The sequence below is a fragment of the Aedes aegypti genome, chromosome 2 (assembly GCF_002204515.2).
Source record: "Aedes aegypti strain LVP_AGWG chromosome 2, AaegL5.0 Primary Assembly, whole genome shotgun sequence".
NCBI classification, from domain to species: Eukaryota; Metazoa; Arthropoda; class Insecta; order Diptera; family Culicidae; genus Aedes; species Aedes aegypti.
Genome location: NC_035108.1, coordinates 289871945 through 289882437, shown reverse-complemented (window position 1 = coordinate 289882437; position 10493 = coordinate 289871945).

The following is a 10493-nucleotide window of genomic DNA, read 5'->3' as shown; positions in this document are numbered from 1 at the left end:
ACAAATATGGTGTTACCGTAATGAGATGTGTTATAATTAGGAATAAGAAAGTTACGAGTTCTTGCACTTTGAAAGCGATTCAACTTTTCAAACAAATATGCTGGAGAAGATCTACTAACTAATTTATTTAAAAGCAAACAGGAACGAAGCTTAGCAAACTCGTAGAAAGGACAACCTAATAGCTGTGACTGTAGATGGCTTACTCTAGAGTAACTATTCAGATTGAATTAATAGCGTACGCAGCAATTGAGAGCTACTCTCAAACGATCCAAGGACCTCGCCGAAGCATTTAACAGAAGTTCCGCCCCATACATAAAATGAGGCAAAATAAGGCTCTTGAACAGCTGCATTTTTGTTTCAAATTTAAGCATGCTCGAAGATAACCTAAGCTGGCGAAGGCCCATGTAGATTTTCTTACATTGGAAATTTACATGAGAATCCCATTCAAGATTCTGTTGTACGACAAAACCAAGTAAATTAGCTTCCGTCACATAATCAATGACATCTTCTCCCAAATAGATGTTAGGTAAGACATGCTCCGATCTAGATCTTGAAATAAGCATAATTTTGGTTTTGTCTGCATTAATAGGAAGAAAATTTGCCTGTGACCAAGTAATGAGACGTTTCAGATCCAAATTTATTAGTTCAGACATCGAGGCAACAGAAAGTTCTGCAGAACTCAAGTATATCTGAACGTCATCGGCAAACATGAGGACGTTGCAATATTGTAACATGGATGGGAGATCGTTAATAAATATTGAAAAAAGAAGAGGTCCTAATATTGACCCTTGAGGCACTCCGGAAATAATAGGAATTGGTTGTGAAGCTGTATTATTAATATTAACAATTTGAGTTCGACCAGATAAATAAGATCGCAATAAATTTGATGCATTTCGCGAGAAGTAAAACTGAGTAGTAAGCTTATTGACAAGTTTAACATGCGAGACGCGATCAAAGGCTTTTGAAAAATCAATCATCAATAAAAACGCAACACCTCTCCTATCAATTGTCTTAAGAATATCGTCATTTAATTTCAGAATCGCAGATGTAGTGCTATGCGCTGGTCTAAAACCAGATTGACATTCACTGAGTAAATTAAATGATTCAACAAATTGGAAAATTTGATTTTTCATAATTTTTTCAAACACTTTCGATAAACCGCAATGAATACTTATTGGTCTTAAATTTTCCAAACAATTTATTCTAGGCTTTTTCTTAATAGGAATTATTTTTGCAACTTTCCAGGCTTGTGGATATTTTGAGGACGTTAAAATTAAATTGAAAATATAACGAATCTCAGAAACTATTAAGGGCAGCAACAGTTTTATAAAACGTAGTGGAATCAGATCCATCCCAACTGCATTCGACTTAATGGACTTGATTGCAAATACAATATCACTCTCCACAACAGTTGAAAAACTAAAATTGTTATACTGAGAAGGAATTATAGACAGATTCTGATCACATGCAGTAAAATTCGAACCAAAATAGTCATTTATTTCATTAGCGCTATTCGTCACTTCCACCAAATGGTCAGAACCACTTATTACATTAATCTGCTTCAGTTTATGCCACAAGTCTTTATTCGAGTTAGAAGATGCTAGGTGATTTGATACATAATTTGATTTGGCAGTATTAATCAAATGAGTCACTCGGTTACGCAATCGCTTATAATTATTGAAGTCATTGATATTCTTCGTACGTTTCCAATGAGCATAAGAAATATCTCTGTCTATCATTGCACTACAAATTTCATCATTAAACCAAGGATTTTTCTTGGGCTTAGCAGTTCTTAACGGAACAAAAGAATTGAAAAGTTCAGTTCAACAGTTGTTGAAAAAGTTCAAGGCAAGATCAGGATCAGTTATACTATAAAGTAGATTCCAGCTAATATTCAACGTAGCATCACTCAGAGCAGTCATATTAATGTTATAGTAATCTCTAAAGGTTCGCATACTAGCATCTGTTGAGCGTCGTGCAAAAATTTTGCCATAATCTACACAGGTTCATAAGATATTTTTAGAGATTGATGTCTACGTTTGTTGGTTTACAGCACTCACTTAGCCTTAGCAGACATGTCCACAAATTTTGACAAGAAATTGGATATTGGAAGTCATCCAAATCGTCCTGGAATTCAGGTCCTTATGATCTACCAAATCTACTACAGTCTATACTAACACAATTCTCTTGAAACTTTCCCGTTCCTATCCATAAAGCTTCATTTGAGCCATATTTACAGTACTGCTATGAATATTGATAATCTCAAGGTCTTCAGAACATACTGAAGTTGTGGGTTTCAGTTTATATACGCAACTAAACTTATTATTGCAATGAAATGTTGTAAACATATCCATACTTGATCACAAATCTCCGTTATAGTTAAAAATAATTGTTTCCAAGCTTATTGATTGTACTATGAATTATAAATTACTCTAATGACAATATTTGCAATATCTACTGAATCTACTGGTACTGTTTCTCACTTGTTTTTAACATCTGATATCGCAGAATCTCTGAGAGCATCTTGAAAGCTTTGGAAATGTGATTCGGATGTTTCCTCTTCTTTCTGGAGTAACGTCCCAATTGTGAATTTATCATATTGCAGGAAACTCTAGGTCTAGAGTTCAGAAAAGGACATCCACCATTGCTGTGGATCTTTATCAAGCCAAAGTTGAACAAGATAGACGTCTGAGAAAGTTTACAAAGCCAAAGCTGAAAATTTGAGTTTAGTGGTAGACAGTGTTAGAAGCGAAAAACTCAGGAACATACAGGTAATAGTCCCTCGACCAGAGCCCGTTCGCACCCATCATTAACCCCTCTACCGGCAGCTTCATTTTTTTTACCGTCAAAAAATATTCAAATCACGATAACTTTTCGGTTTCTCGATATTTTTTCACCATTTGTTCACAAGTTCTCAAAAAGCTCTTCTAGTTTTAGAATCTCTGTCGAAATTGATCATTGGTCATCCAGATATTCCAAAATTCCTTGGGGGACCGACGCGTTGACCATAACCCACGTTATTTCTCAGGCTTCAGACTTTTTATCGTATTTGGATATCCACTCCTCGGAATGATACATTAATGCGAGTATGTAGTGAAAAAATGAAGAAGTTTGGTGCAGCCGTCTTTGAGTTATGAGTATTTATGTTTCTGGTACCACGCTGGACAAATAAAGATCTTGAAAACTCTAAAAAACCTCATATCGTAATTTTTAGATTTCTCTAAGAATACTGATTCGATTTGAATGATTTTTTCAGAGTAGCTCCTTATTATCTGGCATTGTATAGTACACATTTTATTTTTTTGATAAATTGACCAAAAACAAAATGGCCGCCAAAGACATTTTATATGGAAAATGTCGGTCCCCCAAGGAGCATTGGAATATCTTCAAAACTAGATCACCAATGATAAATATCGACATGGATTCCCAAATAAGAAGAGTTTTTTGAGATCTTGTGAAAAAATGGTGCAAAAATATCGAGAAACAAAGAAGTTATCGTGATTTGAATATGTTTTAAGCGGTAAAAAATGAAGCTGCCGGTAGAGGGGCCAAAACACCCCCCATTTGCCCTCCAGGTCCTCCTACCCGCAGGACCCTTGATTTTACCCATGGTGTTACCCTTAATGACCTTGGAGTGACCTTTGCCGTTGCCTTGCCGTTGATCGTAGGCCGGAGTGCGAGTAGTAGACCCGAAGACCTTGAGTGGTCCTACTGCCTCGAAGTACGATGCAGTACTAGTAAGTCACGCTCGAGTCTGAAAAACGTGCGAGAAAGTGCTTTGGGCCGCGTCAGTGATCGCCATTTTGTTAGTTGCGACGCTGTCCGAGGAAAGTGAAGGAAGGATAGAAGGAACAGGAAGCCAGTGTTGAGAGAAGTCGCGGTCGCAGTCCATCCGAAAAGTGGAGCGAGTCAACGGCGACGAGGGAAGGACGGTGGTGAGGTTGAGGAACGGAGAAGGGGCCCCGACACCAGAAGAAGGAAGAAGAGAGAGATTGGAAGGTAGGAGATAGCCAGTAAAGAAGTGGGAAGCCAAAAGGTACCTGTGTGCAAGAAAGCAAATAAAGTGGGTCGAAATGTTGCAAAACTGATGTTCAGGTGTTTTCTTGGTAACGATTAATCAAGCGCATATGCCGATCCTGAGACAATTATAGAAGGGGGTTTCATTGATGCCAGATAGGGGGCTGTCTCATTAGTTACATCCTTCAGGAATACCCTTCAGGAGTTCTTTCAGGACTTCCACCAGAAGTATCTCCAGGAATTCTTTCAGGAACTCTTCCAGAAGTTCCTTCAGAAGCATCTTCAGGAATTACTACAAAAGTTCGTTCAGTTCGTCCAGAAAACCTTCAGGAAAATCCTTTAGGAGTATCTTCAGGAATTCTTCCAGGTGTTCCTTCTGTAATACCTTTAGGAGTTCCTAAAGGAATTTCTCCATAAGTACCTGCAGGAATTTCTTTAAAAGTTCCTTTAGATATTCTTCCAGGAGTTCCTTCAGGAATTCCTCCAAGAATACCTCCAGGAGTTCCTTCAGTAATACCCCCAGAAGTTCCTCTAAGAGGACTTCCTCCAGGTTTTTCTCTTGAAATTGCTCCAAATATTCCTCCAAGCATTTCATCAGGAATTTCTCCAGGAGTACCTTCAGGAATTGCTCCAGAAAACATTCAGGAATTTTTCCAGGAGTTCCTTCAGGAAATTTTCAATTCCCATTTAATTTTTTAGGAGTTTCTCCAGCAATTCCTTTAGGAAATCTTCTAAGAAATCTTTCAGGAATTATTCCAAGAGTTTCTTGAGGAACGCCCTCAGTTCCTTGAGGAACACTTCAGGACTTTCACTAGGAGTACCTCCAGGAGTTTCTTCTGGAATAACTTCAGGACTTTCTCCAAGAATTCCTTTAGGAACTCCTTCAGAAGTTCCTTGAGGAATTCCTTCAGAAGTTTCTTTAGGAACTCCTTTAAAAGTTTCTTCAGGAATTTCTCCAGAAGATCCTTCAGGACTTCCTCTAGGATTTTCTCCAGGAATTCCTCCAGGAGTTCCTTCAGGAATTCCTCCAAGAGTTCCTTCAGGATTTCCTCTAAGAGTTCCTTCAAAAATTATTTCAGGAGCTGTTCCTTTCGGAATTCCTTCAGGAGTTCCTTCAGAAATTCTTCTAAGAGTTACTTCTGGAATTCCTCCCCGAGTATCCCCAAGAATTCCTTCAGGACTATTTTTCAGTAATACATAAAAGAGATTTTTCAGGAATTCGTTCAAAAGACCCTTCAGGAAATCTTCCAAGAGTTCTTTCAGGAATCCCTCCAGGAGTTCCTCAAAGAATTTCTCCAGGAGTTCCTACAGGAATTCCTTCAGAAGTTCCTTCAGGAAGTTTTTCAAAAGTTCCTTTAGGAATTCTTCTAGGAGTATCTCCAATAATTCGTCCAGGAGTTTTTCCCAGTAATATCTCCAGAAATCCTTTCAGGATTTCCTCCAGGAGTTCTTTAAGGAATTCCTCCAGGAGTTTATTCGAAAGTTCCTCAAGGAGTTCCTCCAGGTTTTCCTTCCAATATTACTCCAAATATTCCTCCAGGAGATCCTCCATGGATTCTTCCTATAGTTCTTCCAAGAATACCTATAGGACTTCCTTCAGGATTTTCTAAAAATACTCCTGGATGATTTTCTAAAAATACTCCTGAAGGATTTTCTTGAATGAACTCCTGGAGGCTTTCCCTAAAGAACTCCTAGAACACCTGCATGGATTCACCCAACAGTACTTGTAGCCTACATGAGTTCCTTTAGGAATTTCTCTAAGATAATTTTCAGGGATTCTTCCAGGAGTTTCTCCAGCGATTCCTCCACGAGTTCCTCGAAGAATAGAGATCCCTAAGGAGTTCTTCCCTTAAAGAATTGCTTCTCGAGTTCCTCCAGAGATTTTGCTCTATGGATTCCTGCAGTAGTTCTTCTAGGAGTTCCTTCAGGAATTTCTCCTGAAGTTGCTTTAGTAATTATACCAGGAGTTCCTTTAGGAATACCTCCAGGAGGTCTCTCAGGGATTCCTCTTAGCATGCTTCCTGAAGCTTCTTCAGAGGTTCCTCCAGGAGCTCCTTCAGAGATTAATTTCAGCCATTCCTCAAAGAGTTCCTTCATAAGTTTTTTTTCTGGGATTCCTTCAGAAATTCCATCAGAAGTTTCCCCAGGAATTCGTTCGGGAACCTCTTAATGAATTCCTTCAAGAATTACTTGAAGAAATTTTCGAAGGAGTGCTTTCAGCAACTCAAACAGCTCCCCCGGAAATTTCTCCATGTAGTTCTAGTATTCCTGTATGATACCTTCGACGATTTTCTGATGGTATGTGTGGAAAAAATCTTGAACGAATCACTAGAAAAAAATTAGAATTTGATTTAGATAAAAAACTGGACGAATTCCTGGAAAAAAAATCCCAAGTTACTTGGAGTAATTGTTGGAGGAATTCCTGACGGAATAAGTTGCCAAATCTTCAGACAAATCACCGAAAAACCCGTAGAGAAATGCGTGGAGAGTATCATGAAAGGTTCCTTGATAGAGTTCATAAAGAAATCCCTGGAATGAAATCTGCAAAACAACCCTTAAAAAAACTAGAAAAAATCCTGGAACACTGGAAGATTTTTTAGAAATCTTTGGATGAATGCTTTGAGGAATCGCTATGCCATAAGAGTTCTACTAGGTTTTCCATCGGGAACCTCTTAACGAATCTGTTCAAGAATTCTTCCGGAATTTCTTAGATAAATACCTGAAAAAGCTCCCATAGAAATCCTTGAAGTCTTTGAGGTTGGGTGGTAGGTGCGCAAATTATTTCTTAGGGAACTATTCCAGGAATTCCTTATAGTAGTTCTTTGAGAAATCCTCCAGATTTTTCTTAAGGAATTTCTCTAAAGTATCTTGGAGGATTTTTTGATGGAATCCTTAGAAGAAATCTTGAAGGACTTCCTAAAGAAAATTCTTACATTCTCGGAGGAAAATCTGGAGAAATTCCGGGAGAAATATGCAGTAGAACCCCTGGAGAAATAATTGGAGGAATCCCAGAAGGAACAAGTGGAAAATTTATAAACGATTTACTGAAAAACCCCTGAAGGAATTCTTAGAAGAGTTTTTTGAGGAATCCCTGAAAGGAATTTGGAAAAAAAATCTTGGACATATTACTTGAAAAAATGTATGGAGTGATCATTCACACTATTTCTGTATGAATCCGTCGATGAGCGCTTGGAGGAATTCCTTGATCCTGAAATATCCTGGAGGAATCTCTGGAAGAATTCCTGGATGAATTCTTTGAGAAAGAAACCCCAAAGTTGTGGTAGTTTCTGGAGGAAAATATCTCTTGAGAATATCCAGGAAGAATCTTTGAATGAATTACTTTTTGGAGATATTTTTTCTGGGAAAGAAGAAATTTGTCGTATATTTGCATCTGATATATTTAAATTTAAAAAAAAATCATAATTGAAAAATTGCATAACCTGAAAAAATATTTGAAAACAAGTTTTAATTCCACGAGCATTTGATTATAAAGATTTATTTTTGCGCATAGTCATTCTGGGAGCATTCCAGGGTTATACGAAAATTTATTCAGATTTTTTTCTATGCATGTCTTGTCTCAATCACCATTCATTCTAAGGGCATCTTCAGGAATGCCTCACGAAATTTCTTCGGAAATACTCCAGATATTTTCCTGACATGAAAGCACATTCTATCTGAACATATCACTAGAACTGCTTTAGATTGTTCGAAAGAAATTCCAACAATGATTTCTGAAAAAAAAAACGATGAAGATACTAACAGCATTTTTTGCAGAAACAAAAATCCTCTCGAAATTTTTCGACAGCATATCCACACTCAGCTAAATATTTTCACCACAAGAAATTGAATTGAATTTCATAAAATTTGTCTAAAAAAACTAAAATTTGAAAACAAAAGTTATCATCTTCTTCTTCTTTCTGGCGTTACGTCCCAACTGGGACAGAGCCTGCTTCTCAGATAAGTGTTCTTATGAGCCCTTCCACAGTTATTAACTGAGAGCTTACTGTGCCAATGACCATTTTTGCATCCGTATATCGTGTGGCAGGTACGAAGATACTCTATGTCCTGGGAATCGAGAAAATTTCCTTTACGAAAAGATCCTCGACCAGCGGGATTCGAACCCACGACCCTCAGCATGGTTATCATGGCATCCTGGAATCGAACCAAGAATCTTACGATCGACTGGCCTGTGCGTACAACACGCTTTAAAAATTTTAAATGTTTACTTAAATTTCTTCTCATCCTCGAAGAAAATCTCCGAAAATAATTCAACAATTCAAATTACAGGCAAACTTTTCGAAGGAATCCCCTAAAGAATTTCTATGCAATTTAATGAAGATTCTGAAGATTCATCTTTGAAAATTTAAATTTTTCAAAAGTAGTCCCTAAAATTTCGCAAAAATAGATTCTGAAGTAACTTGAAAATTGTTAAAAATATATAATCCTGGGTTTGCTGGCGGTTCGGGCTTTTTAAAAAACACTTAACTGATTTTCCTCACTAAATCACTTTATTACTTAAGCCGAAACGCAATGAAACACGGATAAAAATAAACTGAACACCGGTCACGGTCAGTCCGGTGGTTTTGTAGAATTGAACTGCTGACCTAGCAATTCCGGCTGTTGGGCATAAAGGTGTTGACGTTGCATAGCACGTGGAAGTGGTCCGATCCAAAGGTGATGACGGTGCATGTGACGTTGCACCTGTGGTGGCTGGTTCATGTCGTGACTCCTCCGGGGGGTGAAGAAGTGTCGTCCTCGATACTCAGCTCCTGGTTACCATGTCCTGGTGATTTGGTTTCAGGCTTCCTTTGGTGGGTTTTTCTCGATGTCCTTTTGTGGGTAAACCTTAAATGAATGAAGATAAGGTAAAGGGTGAAGAATAGTAGAGTCGACATCAGAGCGGTTCCTCCTAATAGACTCCATTTCCAAATCTGGTCGGTTTCGTGTTGAAGAGATACTTTTTCCAGTTTGCGTCTGTTCAGAAGGGTGGCTTTTTCTATTTTTGCAACGTCATGATTTTGCAAAATCTCGCTGTTTATCTGCAGATTGTGTAATGCTCCTTGAATAGACTCGCTTTCACTTATTTTTTCGGTAGATGTGAAATTTTGGTCCATAAATTCGATTGTACAATTTGAGAACGATACTATAAAATTTCCAGATAAGTATCTGTCGCTAGGACCGCAATTTGAGCGTAATTCTTGGTTTTTTGCATTTGAGATAAGAATTTTGTTATTGGTTATTAGTTTGGTTGTAGTTTCTGCGTTGATTTCCATGAGACATTGTGGCTCAGTTCCCATGATGAGTGGATAAATACACAGATCCTTGAATTCTTTGATAAAACTGTGTCTTTGGACGTAGTCGTCTGGTTTTGCAGTGGTGAAGAGTTGTTTTGCTTGTTTGATAAGGAATTGAGGGTAAGTCTTAATAATCGAATCATTTTGACTCAATGGGTGGATTCGCATGATTGTCGATTCTTCTGTCTCCAATTCTGGAACATGTAATATGTAGAGTAAAGTATTTTCGCTAGTTGCCATTTTTGGTGTAACAAAATTGAGTGCTTCTTCCGGGATGTCTAGCTGGACTCCTTGATTTCTGAGTATATCCTTGATCAGATGAATTTCTTTGCCAGATAACATTCTGCTGTTTGTGACGTGCATTTTAGAAAAGAGTATCGCTTCTTGAACGCTTGTTAGAATTTTGTTGAGTGTATCTATGTTCAGTATGGTGGTGATGACGTCAAGTTCATCGAGAATGATTTGATTGATTTGTTGTTTTTCGATTAGTTCGTTGATGGTGGTTGTAAGTTCCGAAATTCTTTTGCCGATTTGGTGATTAATTTTTACTTGATGATTATTTTCGTTGACAAGTTCATTGAGGCTTCTGTCGATTATCCGTAGGTCTTGAGCATCTGGGCTATCCACTTCCACGCTGTGCCGATGATGTCCCATCTTTTGGACCGTTTGTGCGATATTGGTTTGATTTGCATAAAATTAGAGTACAATTCTCGTATCTTGTATTTACTAATTTCAAATAAAGCGTTATTATTTTGTTTACGATACACCAAATTTGTGAGTTGATTGATAGTAATTTCTATGTCTGTTAGGTTGATCGGGTGTACAACTCGGATATTTCCTGTCTGAATTCTACATAGGCTGTTTTTTGCATCATTATCAAATCATTATGAAGATTCCTGATAGTTAGGTCTTGACATGAGATGTTTGTGAGAATGAGGGTGAATGTGATAAAGTAGTGAAGCATCTGGAAGCAAAAAGTTATAAAAGTAAATGGTGTTACATTTTTTTCGGTCTTTTGATTTTGTTTTTATGTCTTTTAATGTGACGGTTGTTTTTGAATGTTCTGTCTGTGACTTCATTTGCATTTGTTTTATTGGCTCTGGGTTGAGTCTTTGTGCGAATATTTGGAATAACATAAACTTCTTGCCCATCATTTATAATTGGAGGGTCTTCCTTATTAGA